The sequence below is a fragment of the Salmo salar genome, chromosome 16 (assembly GCF_965601325.2).
Source record: "Salmo salar chromosome 16, fSalSal1, whole genome shotgun sequence".
Taxonomy (NCBI): Eukaryota; Metazoa; Chordata; class Actinopteri; order Salmoniformes; family Salmonidae; genus Salmo; species Salmo salar.
The window spans coordinates 79,126,989-79,142,581 of record NC_138306.1 but is presented as its reverse complement, the minus strand read 5'-3'; positions in this window follow the sequence as shown (position 1 = coordinate 79,142,581).

Sequence of the window (15,593 nt, the reverse complement as noted above, 5' to 3'; positions counted from 1 at the left end):
GTCTTTAGAAAGTTGTTTGAGGCGTCTATGATGAACAGAGAGCGAACAGAGGAAGTTGGAAGTTGTTGACTCAGGAAAGTACTGGCGTTCATTGGCGCGCATTTACGTGAGAGTTAGCTGTGTTCCAAAATGTTTTTCAAGACATTGCAATCGTCCGGTTGGAATATTATTGAAGTTCTAAGTGATAAAGGCCCTAAAGATTGATGCTATACAACGTTTGACATGTTTGAACGAACGTAAATATAACTTTTTTACTTTTCGTCGTGACATTTTCCGCGCGCTTCCTACACTTGGAGTAGCTTACTGAACGCGCTAACAACAAGGAGCTATTTGGACATAAATTATGGACTTTATTGAACAAAGCAACATTTATTGTGGACCTGGGATTCCTGGAAGTGCCTTTTGATGAAGATCATCAAAGGTAAGTGAATATTTCTAATGCTATTTATGATTTTAGGTGACTCCAAAATGGCGGGTATCTGTATTGCCTAGTGTATTTTTCTGAGCGCAGTACTCAGATTATTGCAAAGTACGCTTTCCTCGTGAAGCTTTTTGAAATCTGTCACAGCGTTTGCATAAAGGAGATGTTCATCTATAATTCTTTGAATAACAGTTTAATATTTTATCAACGTTTATGGTGAGTATTTTTGTAAATTGTTGTGCTGATTCACAGGTAGTATTGGAGGCAAAATATTTTCTGAACATCACGCGCCAATGTAAAATGGGGTTTATGGATATAAATATGAACTTTATCGAACAAAAAATGCATGTATTGTGTAACATGATGTCCTAGGAGTGTCATCTGATGAAGATCGTCAAAGGTTAGTGCATAATCTTAGCTGGATTTCTGTTTTTTGTGACGCCTGCGTGCTTTTTCTTGTGTTGGAACTGTCCTAACATAATCTAACTTTATGCTTTCGCCATAAAGCCTTTTTGAAATCGGACAATGTGGTTACATTAAGGAGACGTGTACCTTTAAAATGGTGTAAAATAGTCCTTTGTTTGAGAACTTTGAATTATGACATTTTGTGGTTTTGAATTTGGCGCTCTGATTTTTCACTGGCTGTTGCAGTGTGAACCGTGGGACGCAAGCGTCCCACCTGCCCAAGAGAGGTTAACCTTCTCCAATAAATCTTTCACTGTGATTGTGCTCTTCATTGACTGCACTAAAGCAAGCTCCTCTGTAATTTCAAAGTCTGGGGTTATGCCTCGTAAGAATATCAACAACTGTGCCATGTCACATGCATCACTGCTTTCATCCAGGGCCAAGGAGAAACAGGTGAAATCCTTTACCTTGTTTTTCAACTGTTGTTCCATATTCTCTGCTATGTCCTCAACATGGCGTGTCACTGTTCATCTTGACAGGGAAACATTTTCAAACAGCTCTTTCTTGTCAGGGCAAAGTATTGCTGCAGAGTCAATTAAACATTCTTTAATGAATTCACCCTCAGCGAATGGGGTGAGTACATAGCAATTTAGCAATTTTGTGGGACAGTAAATAGCTAGCCCTTGCAATCTCGTTGTTTGCTGAATGCAGTTTTGTAAAAAGTCCTTGCTGCTTTTGCAACTAAGAAAGCAACTCTTTCGATGCACTTGCCCTCTGCTCAGAAGACATATTCCTATATTTCTCTATATGCTTCGTCTGGAGTGTCGGGACAAGTTGTAGTCTTTCAAGACAGCCATGCTCTCTTTGCACACTAAGCACACAGCTTTCCCTGATACCTCAATAAAGACATATTTCGATGTCCACTCTTGCTGGAACACCCTACATTCATTGTCTACTTTCCTTTTCTTTGAAATCTTTGAAAAACTCATTTTTGCACAATTTCCAGCTAGCTACTATTTGTAACTGTGATGTGTGTCAGCCTGTCAGTCACTGTCTGTTCTCCTGCAGTTGTTATTTATACGTGCCTTCAAAATAAATGTCCCACAAGTGGTGGGAGTTAAATCATTACACAAAGGCGAGTATTCATTTGGCTTTTAATTTGTATAACAAATACGTTTTTCAAAACGTTACTATCACTAAATCTTTATGTGATCTGAGCATGATTCTGCTGGCCGTATTGAATCAGGTCGCGGGTTGCATATGGCCCCCGGGCCAGCCTTTTCCCAGGCCTGCTGTATATCATACCTGATTTGTCGCCAATAAGACCTAAATACATTACGACAACACTGCATGGCAAATAATTGTGCAGAAGTACCAGAGATAGCCCAAAATAGAAATGACAGAAATAAACATGCCTATATGTCATTGATAGGGTTGATAATTCTGCCTCAGACTGTAAACAAACCAATTGGACAACTCAATAGTATCTTAATTCTGTGGGAAAAGGGACATTTGGTGTATTCTCTTCCCCTGTATGGTGAGTTCACCCATTTCACCGTCAGTAAGGGCTAACTGCCTCAACCACAAGGATGTCTGGCTTACCAGAGCATCCCATCTTTGGGATAACTGTAGCATAACATTGATGGACCTCACCACATCAATGTGTCTTTGAGTGAATCAAACTCCAGTAGCAGAGCAGCTGAGGATCAACAAGATGAAAGACAGTACCATGAATCACCACTGGAACATCCTAAAATGGCTCTGTGTCTGACAGAGACTACTGTGGCTGGGCATTCTTGTGTTTGGGTTCGTGGTTGAGATGGGCGATGATCTAATGTTGTGAGCTCAGAGAGAGAGAGACTGGCATGGACTTACTGCTGTCTCAGCCTCCCTCCTCTGCTCTCTCTTCTCTGTCTCCTCTCCTCTCCTCTCCTCTTAGTCACCTCTTTCCTCTCCTCTCCTTGCAGTCTTCTCTCCTCTCAGTCTTCTCTCCTTTCCCTCCTTTCCTTTCCCCTCTCTTCTCAGTCTCCTCTGTCTCTTCTCCTCTCAGTCTCCTCTCCTCTCAGTCTCTTCTCCTGTCCTGACCTCTCCTTTGCTCTCTTTTCTTCTCCTCTTCTTTTCTCCTCCTCTCCTCCCCACAGTCGGCCTCGATGAAATTCCCTGCAGCCTCCCGTGAGGCCTACTCAAAGTCATCGGGAGAAGTTTGACGACCAGACCGCGCTTTAAAACCCAGCAGAAGAAGGGAGGATGATGCTCCTGTTGCAATTGAGGAGTGAAATACCACCCTCTTCAGCGAACATCCTGATAAACGACCTGTCGACACACTGGGATCCTGGAAGCGTGTGGGTGTCTGCTTGCCCGGGGGATTATTCCTAAAAACAAACACATCTTTCCAGATCCCTCCACCGCCCTCGTAAAATAGGTCTCCTTCTTTCAGACACTCATTGGTGGAGAGGTAGCGAGGCCAGTTGCCAGGTAACAGGAAGCCAGTTGCCAGGTAACAGGAAGCCAGTTTCCTGGTAAAGGGTACAAGTGTAACCCAAGAGCCATTGGGACCCCTGGCATAAAATAAGATAATATAGGCCCTATTCAAATGTCTAGAAAACAGAGGTAGAAATGGAACCCGCTCGTAAATCTCCTGAACAGACTGGAAGATGGCGCAGAACCTCACAGAGAAAGAACCGGAGCACAGGGGGGAGAGAGTGGTTGAATCAGTCCAAACCACCTGCAAACATTTTTTCTCCAACCCTTGAGTCACAACAATGGACCGGTCCGCTCCCAAACCAGATCTTAATGAGCCACACAGAAACAAGTGTTATTAGCAAGAGCCTTGGGGAGGTAGAAAGAGTGATTCCAAACAGTAATGAAATCATTAAGACTACTCTTGTTCCAAAAGGGTTCATTGGCTGACCCCATAGAAGAACCCTTTTTGGTTCCAGGTAGAACTCTTTACACAGAGGGTTCTAGATGGAACCCAAAGGTGTTCTACCTGGAACCAAAAAGGGTTCTTCAAAGGGCTCTCTATGGGGACAGCCGAATAATACTTTTTTCCCTAAGAGTGTATATTAAACCTCTGAGACATGGTAGGGTCTGTAGTCCAAGGTCTGTAGTCCAAGGTCTGTAGACCTAGGTCTGTAGTCCAAGAGAGGAATACATACAGTACATTCCAGGAACTCTACTTATACAGTATATCTTAAAGGTTGAGTATATCCTGTGAATATGCCTCAAAGACCCTAAAGTTCGACAAAGCTCAAGCTGGAAAACTTTAGACTCAATAGCTACTCTGCTCTGAGACTCAAACACATACTGCAGTTTAAAAATGTATTTTGACATGACTGTCACACTGATAAGAATATATATATATATAATTGTGAGTTGAAGCAATTCCTTGTGAGAGCATAACTTGGCTGGGGTTGAGACCCCCGGAGGACGCCAGGAAATTAAACACCATCACTTGTCAGAATTTTTTCTATTTCTTCGAGGAGAAGGAATCTGTTTCCCCAGTCATGTGTGCTGAAGAGGGCTTAATCTCAATGTGATGGACAATCATGGGAATGGTGCCTTTCAGGAAACAAACCCACTCAAACAAAGGTTTAATTCACCCAGAATGAGCAGCAATAGTAAATTACTTCGCAGACACAGGAAGTCAGGAAGTGGAGCGTTTGAAGAAAAATAAGTTAACTTGATTACTGCACACTAAGTGCAAGGATCGTAGCAAATTCTTAAATCCATCTTTTTTATATTTGTTCAACTTCGATGGCAGTGATAGAGAGTATAACTGAGAGCAACACCTTTCAGTCTAACTGCTGTTTGTTCGAAAAATGAAAGTGTGGAAAACCCTTATCCCCTCTCAGCTAGAATGTTCCTTCCGAGCCGGATATCAAACAAACAACAGCCTTGCTCGAATTTGATCATTGAGACACTCTGGACCGTTCATGTGCGTCTAGTCTGAACACAAGACCTAAACCAGTTCAGACAGAAAACCAAAGAGCAGAGCAGAGCAGAGCAGAGCAGAGCAGAGCAGAGCAGTAAAATACAGAAACCGGACATAATCCAACCTGCGGTATAATTACATTGATTCTCTGAACGCATCAGAGACGTCTGTCTGCCGTCATCATGTCACGATGCAGTAACCCCTCAACTATTTCAACCATCGCAGCTGTGAGCAATTATGAAAATTAGATTTGATGTTTAGATTATTTCTACAGACAGAGCACTGCTAATCCTCTCCTGACTGTTCCAAGATCTGCTGCTCCAGTGGTCCGTCACAACCAAAACATGTTTGCTCCAAGAAAAGTCCCCGACCCCTCGACTCCCACGCTAAACGGGTGTAGAAACAAACCTGTGCGGACGGAATAACCTCCTGTTCAACCCAACAGGGGGAAGCACAGGCTGGTGCTGACCGCATCTCCAAGAGGAAAAAAAACTGAACAAAAGATACAGTGGGTCTTAGGTTGATAGAGTAGGAAATGAAAAACTTGATTCCCACTGTCAAAGAAGACCAACGCATCTGACATCTGACGTTTACAAGGCATCTGAAAGTCTTTACATGGTCTGAAAACAGAATTAGCAGCAGTAATTGCAGTGTTACAGTACCTCATACCTAGTGTAATATAATTTTGCAGTTACCCCGGAATAATGTCTATGTAATACGGTTGCATATCTATATGGTTGCATACGGTTCTATGTAATATGATTGCATACCATTGCACCCCAGTACCTCTACTTGCACATTCATCTTCTGCACATCTATCACTCCAGTGTTTAATTGCTAAATTGTAATTATTTCGCCACTAAGGCCTATTGTCACGCCCTGGCCATAGAGAGGGTTTTGTTCTCTATTTTGGTTAGGCCAGGGTGTGACTAGGGTGGGCATTCTATTTCCTTTTTTCTATGTTTTTGTATTTCTTTGTTTTGGCCTGGTATGGCTCTCAATCAGGGACAGCTGTACATCGTTGTTGCTGATTGGGAGCCATACTTAGGTAGCCTGTTTTCCTTTGGGTTTTGTGGGTGGTTAATTTCTGTTTTGTATTGCTTACCTGACAGAACTGTTTGGCTGTCGGTTTCTGTTTATGTGTTCTCGGTAAAATAAATACATGATGAGCACTAACCACGCTGCGCCTTGGTTTACTCCATTTGACAGCCATTACAGAACCACCCACCACAAGAAGACCCAGCAGCGTGGATTGGAGCATCGGGGAGAAGGATGGACATGGGAGTCGGAACGTAGATTCTGGGAGGACAAGTTAAGGGAGCTACGGGAACCTGAGAGGCAGCCCCAGAATTGTTTTGTTTTTTTTTGGGGGGGGGGGGTGGCACACGGGGAGTTGGGGTAAGTCAGGCAATAGACCTGAGCCAACTCCTCGTGCTTATTATGGGGAGCGTTTGATGTGGAGAGCACCGTGCTATGCGGAAGTGCGCACGGTCTCGCCCATCCGCACGCACAGTCCGGTGCGGTTGATACCAGCCCCCCGCAAGTGCCGTGCTAGAGTGGGCATCCAGCCAGGGAGAAGTGCGCCGGCGCAGCACATCTGGCCACCAGTGCATCTCCTAGGCCCAGGCTACCCTGCGACTGCGCACGGCAGCCATCATTCCTCAGCACAGCCCAGTTCGCCCTATGCCAGCACTCCGCCCGTGCCGGGCTACAGTAACAACTCAGCCAGGATGGGTTGTGCAGGCCGTGCGCTCCAGACCTCCAGTGCGTCTTCAAGACCCGGTCTATCCTGTGCCTGCTCCCAGAGCCAGGCCTCCTGCATGTCTCCCCAGCCTGGTGAGTCCTGTGCCTGCACCCAGAGCCAGGCCTCCTGCAAGTCTCCCCAGTCTGGCGAGTCCTGTGCCTGCTCCCAGAGCCAGTCCGGCGCTGCCAGAGTCGCCCAACAGTCCAGCGCTGCCAGAGTCGGCCGCCAGTCCGGCGCTGCCAGAGTCGCCCGCTGCGAGGGTCCCCAGTCCGGGGTCGGCGGCGAGGGTCCCCACTCCAGAGGCGCCACCTAAGTGGGCCAAGCCGAAGGTGGAGCGGGGTCCACGTCCCGCACCAGAGCCGCCGCCGTAAGGAAGGCCCACCCGGACCCTCCCCTTTAGAGTCAGGTTTTGCGGCCGGAGTCCGCACCTTTGGGGGGGGGGGGGGTACTGTCACGCCCTGGCCATAGAGAGGGTTTTGTTCTCTATTTTGGTTAGGCCAGGGTGTGACTAGGGTGGGCATTCTATGTCCTTTTTTCTCTGTTTTGTATTTCTTTGTTCTGGCCTGGTATGGCTCTCAATCAGGGACAGCTGTACATTGTTATCGCTGATTAGGTAGCCTGTTTTCCTTTGGGTTTTGTGGGTGGTTTATTTCTGTTTAGTATTCTTACCTGACAGAACTGTTTGGCTGTCAGTTTCTGTTTCTCTGTTTATGTGTTCTCGGTAAAATAAATACATGATGAGCACTAGCCACGCTGCGCCTTGGTCTACTCCATTTGACAGCCGTTACACCTATTTATTGCCTTACCTCCCTTATCTTTCCTCATTTGCACACACTGTATATAGATTTTTCTATTGTGTTATTGACTGTATGTTTGATTATTCCATGTGTAACTCTGTGTTTGTGTCGTACTTATCTTGGCTGCTTTGCTTTATCTTGGCTAGGCCGCAGTTGTAAATGAGAACTTGTTCTCAACTGGCCTACCTGGTTAAATAAAGGAGAAATGAAAAAATCTACGAGGGCTTGGCATCTTCATCACAACTATTATAGAGATATGTTAAGACCAGATCAGCAGTATAATGGCTATAAAACAAGTCTCAATTCCAGGCACCATACACGTGGTTATTGGAACCACCGGTGAAGTGTGGCAGAGACCTTACATGTGGCTCATGGCTATTAAATACATTATGCTCTTGATCATGAGTTTAAGGCATTAGACACACAGGGGATAAATAACTAGCAAAAATGCCATAAAGAGTAATTCCACCTGTTGTCTGTCTTTTGGATGGTGGCCAACGACAGACGTTGTGCTTTCAGTGTACATGATCTAAAGCAACAGTTCTCAATGCCAGTCCTGAAGTGTCTGCAGGTTTTGTTGAAGAAATGCATTCAAATCTGTAGCGCAATGCTTGTGACTTTGATGACATCATCCGGAAACCTGGTTACTGTGCAACTGCATAGGACCCTAAAAAGTTCTCAACAGTGTATGTTTGTGATGACTAGCACCCCTAAAGGCCTTACCAATGTGTGTGTTTGTGATGACGTCATAGAAATATAGACTTCTGAGAATCATAGGCATGGATAGTCAGTTCACACTCCCCTAATCACACATGATCACTGCCTTTTCATTCCTCTTCTCACAGTCAAACATTCTAGAGACTCGACACATCACCTGACATACAGCTGTATTTAAAGGAGAACAAAGCTGAGGGAACCTCCCTCCCCCACTAAACAAACACCATATGTGTCTGTGGTGAACACTGCTTTATCCAGCCCTGTAGCATAATGCAGTACCACCACCACTCACTCACTCACTCACTCCACCGGGCCTCTTAAAGAAAAAAAGTGGTTCATTTTCCAGAACAGGAAAATACATGTTTTGACATCAACACTGTGGAGTAAGGCTATGGTGTATTTTGGAGTGATATTTTGGTGACGACTTAATTATGAGGAATCAATCATCAATGTTCTCCGTAAAATCACACACACAACATTCTGTAAATGTAATCACTATTCCAGCTGTCTCACTTCAGAGGTGATTTCTCTACTCTATTGAGGTGGCTGAGAAAGCTGTCGTGTGTCTGCCCCATGTTTGCCTGACAGAAATACTATACCAGGGGAGCATTCTCACAAAGTCCTTTGAATACTAGAGTCCTATGAAACTTGATTACCTTAGACTCTGGAAAGAGAAACACTTCTAATTCAGTTTTATCAGAATGGAGAACTCACCTGTTCCACTCAAGCTGTTCCAGCTCCACCACATTCACTAGCTAACTCAAGGTATCCTCACTGTAGCCCATGCTCTGCTGTAGGAGTGGTTATGCTGTTAGAGTTCAGACCATATCACAGGTCCACCAGTTGTGTTTATATGGCTCTGAGGTCAACATGGAGAGATGGCTGTAGCTGAAAGGGAAAGTCATTGAAGCACAAACCAGTTGTAGAGACCAGAAGGGGTTAACTAACTGAGATGAAGTGTGTCGACGAAACACAAAGATACTGTGTATAGTTTAACACCGTAGTTCCCAGTCAGCTGATACAGAATGTATAGATCACAAGAGGCTGCTGAGGGGAGGACGGCTCATAATAATGACCGGAACAGAGCAAATGGAATGACCATTCCACCTATTCCTCTCCCACCATTACCACAAGCCCGTTCTCCCAATTAAGGTGCCACCAACCTCCTGTGGTATAGATTACACTGCTATGTGACAATAGCCTCAGATACTCCACGATCTACTATCTCTATGGCAATACACTGCTTACCAGACTCCCGAATTAAAGGGAAGTCTTTTGCATTGCTGCTTTTGTTGACACATGCCTGAAGTGAAAACACAGGCAAGGAAAAATCAGACTGGCCAGGCAGTCATCCATCTTTGTGATTTAACGCTAGCTGCTTGTTCGCCAAATACCCAGGAATTCCTCTCTTTAAAAGACACAGAGAAGAGAGGAGACCAGATTCACGGGGAGAGAGCTAATTTACGAGTTGAGTCATCATCCGCACAATATCAATCACTTCACAAGGGCTTTTTCTTAAACCCAGTTAAGCTCAGCTCAGCATGAGTCCTGCAGGACAATAGAAGGGAGGCATCTTTTCAATTAGCCTCTTCACAGGTAGAGTAGTTGATGTTGACTGCCGCCAGAGTGGTCACCTGACATCACAGAGGGTGTGGATGAGAAGAGAACGCCTTCCAGAAAGGTACTTGAGTCTGCAGCAGAGTCAAATATAATTTTAGTCATTTAGCAGATGCTCTTCTCCAGAGCAACATACAGTAGTGAGTGCATACATTTTCATATGTTTTTGTGTACCGGTCCCCCATGGGAATCAAACCCACAACCCTGGCACTGAAAGCACCATGCTCTACCAACTGAGCTACACAGGAGGGCAGAGTAATACGCAGACCGTCACTGAGTGTTCCGATTCTTTACGAAGAGACAGTGATGGGAGAGGAGGGGAGGTGGAGGGGGCATGTTTATGATCTTCAGTTCCTCTGTGAGATTCCACAGGTCTGACTGCTGTTTTCAGGTCTCTCGCTCCCCTCAGCAGCATAGCGTGGTTGGGTAACAGGACGGGAGACAGCGTCAATATAGCAGTAATGATCCGGAGCACATCATCGTCCTATTAGCCTGTGTCTGTGGTGAGTCCCCACACCACTTCCAACACAGCAGGGTCTTAATAGGGGAGAAAACTTACAGAATGCACTCAGACGTATTAAAATGACTATGACCACTTTGATGGTAAACCCCAGTTCAGACTGAAAACAGGACATGCTTCCATATGGTCCATAACACCACAGGAATATTCTATCAGCCATTCCCCGTTCTTTCACATGCTAACTAACGCTCAAGTTCTTCCATGTTCGCAAAGAAGACCCCAGACCAGACTATTCATGTGTCCTCTCCCTTCCCTTGTATTGCCAACTGGTGATGTTGTATGTTAATAAATGGTTGGAAACAGCTGTACACTTTAACCATAAGAGTGTGCACAGGTGCTTGATGAAATATCAATATACCTCTTTGTACAAACGAGATTTCCATACCACAACAACAGCAATTAGTAATGGCTTAGCTTACCCGTAGAATTGTATTTCTTCAAGTTCATTTCATGAAACCATGTGTGATGTCATTTCGACTGCTCCCAGTCCTTGGCATCTTCAGGTATGAACTGGGAAAGGCCTACTGATGCGGTGTAGCGCCCATCAATCCTCCTCAATGGCTCACAATTAAACCCCACAATGGCTTTAAATAAAAGCTGACATATGAAAACAAGCAGAGGCCGGGATCCTCATCATCAGAAGCATTATTCTCTAATGTTTCCACCCTGGGCTGGTTTTAAATCATCACAGACCATTTTGTAATGGAGAGGATTCTCTTTATTGAGAAGGGCAAGAGCGGAACCCTTGTGGTTCTGTTCTCTCTGTTCAGGAGTCACCTTTTCCATTAGAGAAAGAGACTGATGTTGCTGATGGGCAGTGGGTCTGGAGCTCAGTGAGAGAGGAGAAGAGAGAGAGAGGGGGAGATAGAGAGACAGAGAGAGAAGCTACAAGCTCAGAACTACAGTAAGAAACAAGTTGTCATGGTAGATATCACTAATCACATGATCTCTCTCTACCCTTAAAGCCAGTCATATTTCTTCCACAGATGCCATTCATCACTGGTCTTGGGATATGTCCAAAAGGAACAAATTGACAAAGGCCTGCAACCTGGACTGAGGGGTAGATAATCACATAGTAAATGAAAATCCTGGACACTCAAATTAGTAGGATATGTTATGTTTGGTATGATATGTATTCATTTGTGGATGTCCATCATCCATTTTGTAGGAAATGTTACGAATTGCAATTTGTTTGCTGTTACAAACGTTAGGGTTAAGGTTAGGAGTTAGGTTAAAGGGTTAAGGTTAGGGGAAGGGTTAGCTAACATGCTATGTAGCGGCAAAGTAGCTAAAAAGTAATAAGTAGTTGCAAAGTCGCTAATTAGCTAAAATAAAGTTATCCGTGATGAGATTCAAACACACAACCTTTCGTTTTTGCCATCCAGTCTTATGTAAACATACCAAACATAACATATCCAATTTGTAAGTTGCTCTGGATAAGAGCGTCTGCTAAATGACTAAAATGTAAATGTAAATATATTTCTAATTTGAGTGTCCCGGATTTTTGTTTACTATGTTACGTCTAGTCTATGAGAACAGCCTGGACAACAGCATCCTCAGAACACAGGAGGGCATGTCCATCGAATCAGCCCTTAGGGAGTCCAATCTATCTATGTACCTTTAGAAAAAAATGTTGTTGTTCATGGTACTGCTGTTGATGTGTTCTTAGTAGATGCCAGTGTGAATGTGAAAAACAAACTGTGACATATACTGCTCAAAAAAATAAAGGGAACACTTAAACAACACAATGTAACTCCAAGTCAATCACACTTCTGTGAAATCAAACTGTCGACTTAGGAAGCAACACTGATTGACAATAAATTTCACATGCTGTTGTGCAAATGGAATAGACAACAGGTGGAAATTATAGGAAATTAGCAAGACACCCCCAATAAAGGAGTGGTTCTGCAGGTGGTAACCACAGACCACTTCTCAGTTCCTATGCTTCCTGGCTGATGTTTTGGTCACTTCTGAATGCTGGCGGTGCTCTCACTCTTGTGGTAGCATGAGACGGAGTCTACAACCCACACAAGTAGCTCAGGTAGTGCAGCTCATCCAGGATGGCACATCAATGCGAGCTGTGGCAGAAAGGTTTGCTGTGTCTGTCAGTGTAGTGTCCCGAGCATGGAGGCGCTACCAGGAGACAGGCCAGTACATCAGGAGACGTGGAGGAGGCCGTAGGAGGGCAACAACCCAGCAGCTGGACCGCTACCTCTGCCTTTGTGCAAGGAGGAGCAGGAGAAGCACTGCCAGAGCCCTGCAAAATGACCTCCAGCAGGCCACAAATGTGCATGTGTCTGCTCAAACGGTCAGAAACAGACTCCATGAGGGTGGTATGAGGGCCCGACGTCCACAGGTGGGGGTTGTGCTTACAGCCCAACACCGTGCAGGACGTTTGGCATTTGCCAGAGAACACCAAGATTGGCAAATTCGCCACTGGCGCCCTGTGCTCTTCACAGACGAAAGCAGGTTCACACTGAGCACGTGACAGACATGACAGAGTCTGGAGACGCCGTGGAGAACGTTCTGCTGCCTGCAACATCCTCCAGCATGACCGGTTTGGCGGTGGGTCAGTCATGGTGTGGGGTGGCATTTCTTTGGGGGGCCGCACAGCCCTCCATGTGCTCGCCAGAGGTAGCCTGACTGCCATTAGGTACCGAGATGAGCTCCTCAGACCCCTTGTGAGACCATATGCTGGTGCGGTTGGCCCTGGGTTCCTCCTAATGCAAGACAATGCTAGAGCTCATGTGGCTGGAGTGTGTCAGCAGTTCCTGCAAGAGGAAGGCATTGATGCTATGGACTGGCCCGCCCGTTCCCCAGACCTGAATCCAATTGAGCACGTCTGGGACATCATGTCTCGCTCCATCCACCAACGCCACGTTGCACCACAGACTGTCCAGGAGTTGGCGGATGCTTTAGTCCAGGTCTGGGAGGAGATCCCTCAGGAGACCATCCGCCACCTCATCAGGAGCATGCCCAGGCGTTGTAGGGAGGTCATACAGGCACGTGGAGGCCACACACACTACTGAGCCTCATTTTGACTTGTTTTAAGGACATTACATCAAAGTTGGATCAGCCTGTAGTGTGGTTTTCCACTTTAATTTTGAGTGTGACTCCAAATCCAGACCTCCATGGGTTGATAAATTGGATTTCCATTGATTATTTTTGTGTGATTTTGTTGTCAGCACATTCAACTATGTAAAGAAAAAAGTATTTAATAAGATTATTTCATTCATTCAGATCTAGGATGTGTTATTTTAGTGTTCCCTTTATTTTTTTGAGCAGTGTAGAAAGCTACTTGACACAGGTTAAAGCCTGTTCACTCACTACTCATTGCCAATATAACGTAGGATGTGCACATTGGCACGGAGTGATTCTACTGTCAGGTAAAATGTTGTTGGAGAGATAAGATATCTACACTAATGTTACACACTACACTAGATCACTCCACACATCCTGTTTCTCAGAGGAAGAGCAGACCGCAACCATCAGGAAGAGCCTTGGCCACTCCGTGCCTCCATGCCCACAACACCCATCTAACCGAATAACACTGAACAGATACTATGGAGGGAGAAGAAGTGTGAAGGAGCAAGAGCTGTCAGAATGCCGGCATGGCCGGGGAATCACTCTCTAATTTCCCTCCCGCCTTTTTTTGTGCTCGGGTGTATCCCGCGAAACAGTAGGGGGTGTGGATCCCAAAACCTTCGCCAGACATGCCTTAGATCGGCAGGCCCACGTGAGGTCACAGCCCCCGGCACGTGGCGAGGTTCCTAGGCACGTCACGAAATGTGCTAAACTTTTGGGTCAGACTGACGAGCCCTCTGAAAGAAAAAAAGGCTTATTTTCTTTTCATTTATTTTGTTGTTTCTCTTATTCTAATATTAGCTGAAGCATTCAAGGGCCGTGATGGAGACCAGAGCCAAGCGTTGACAGCACAGGAGAGGGAGAGGAGGAGGGGAGGCGGAAGGGACAGGATTCAGGTAGATACAAACAATGTGGTAGATCCAAATTCCTCAAACACGTGAAATATATCCTGACAGTTCTACTCATGTGGTCATAGTCAGAGTATAGTTAGCCTCATTGACTCCCCTATAACTTGCTGAAAGGGTATTTGAGAAACAGCCGAGGGATCCATAACAAAGACTGAAGGGCCGAACGCCAGCCAACATTTATCTCAGTGGGAGACATTCATTGTTTTCCTTTCAAGGTCAAAATTCTCCTAGATGAATCACCTCACACACAAGCACACTGAAAAACACACTCTCTCTGGTTCTCCCAGCAGCCTTAGCAAATCCAACTTTGGGCTGGAAGCTGAGCTCCCACTAGTTCAGCAAACTAGCTGTGTGATGATTCAGAGCTTGGATCAGGATAGGGGCTGGAGAATCTCGACATTTCCTGTCCACAATCTCTCAACCCCTGGTTGATGACCCTGGATCCAGTCAGCTTCCAGCTGAGCCGTTGCTGTGGTAACAGACTGTTGTGTTTTGAAGGCCTTGCATTTTCCTACATCCAGAGAATGTATTCTTTATGATTGTGATGTCATGTTCTCCCTCATGTCCCCGCTGTTGTTTCTGTTTAAATAAGATGGAGGGGGAGACATTTATCTGGCTTGAATGTGTTGTCATGTATACATGAATCTATAGAACAACTCACATGTGAAATCATGTGAAAACAAGTGTTTTTGGAACACTTCACATGTGAAATTCATGTGTTTTGATTCAACGTTGTTTCCACATCATTTCAATTAACTTAAAACTTAGAATAGTTTCTAGTTTCTGACTCGTGCAAAATAGAAGCATTCAGTCTGTCGATATTTGCAGTCCAACCAAGGTGCATGGCCCTAATGAAGGCTCAAAGTCTGAACTGTTTTTAATAATAAAGAACTTATTCCCTATAATAGTGGGCAAAATGTATAGCAGTTCTTTAAGAATGTACCCCTAAATTAGCCTTATGAAACAAATTAACCTTGAATTCTTGAAATTAGACATACATAAGGAAAAGTGTATATGCTAAAAGGCTTTTCATAAACATCTCTACCTATCTGCACATTAATGAGGAAGACTGGTGAACAGCTTGGATGGACGTTCCACTGCCATAATAAATCCCCCTTTAGAGGAAGAGTATTGGCGCCACCACATGGCAGTTGAAGGTTGACACAGAGGCTATGTCAAAATCAAATGGAATTGTATTTGTGTAGACTAACCGTGAAATACTTACTTATCAGTACCGGTACGTGGGTCACTGGTGAAGCCCCCCAACAAAAGAAATCCATATTTCAACATGTGTTGTGATAATTGCTTGTTTGCTCTATAACCTGATAATTCATTTGCCTTGCGACCGTGATATATAGGCATAAAGGCCGACACAAGACAAAGCGGCAGAATAAATTCAACCACACCTTTGTTTTATCACAAAACCGTATAGCTCTGTCAAATGAA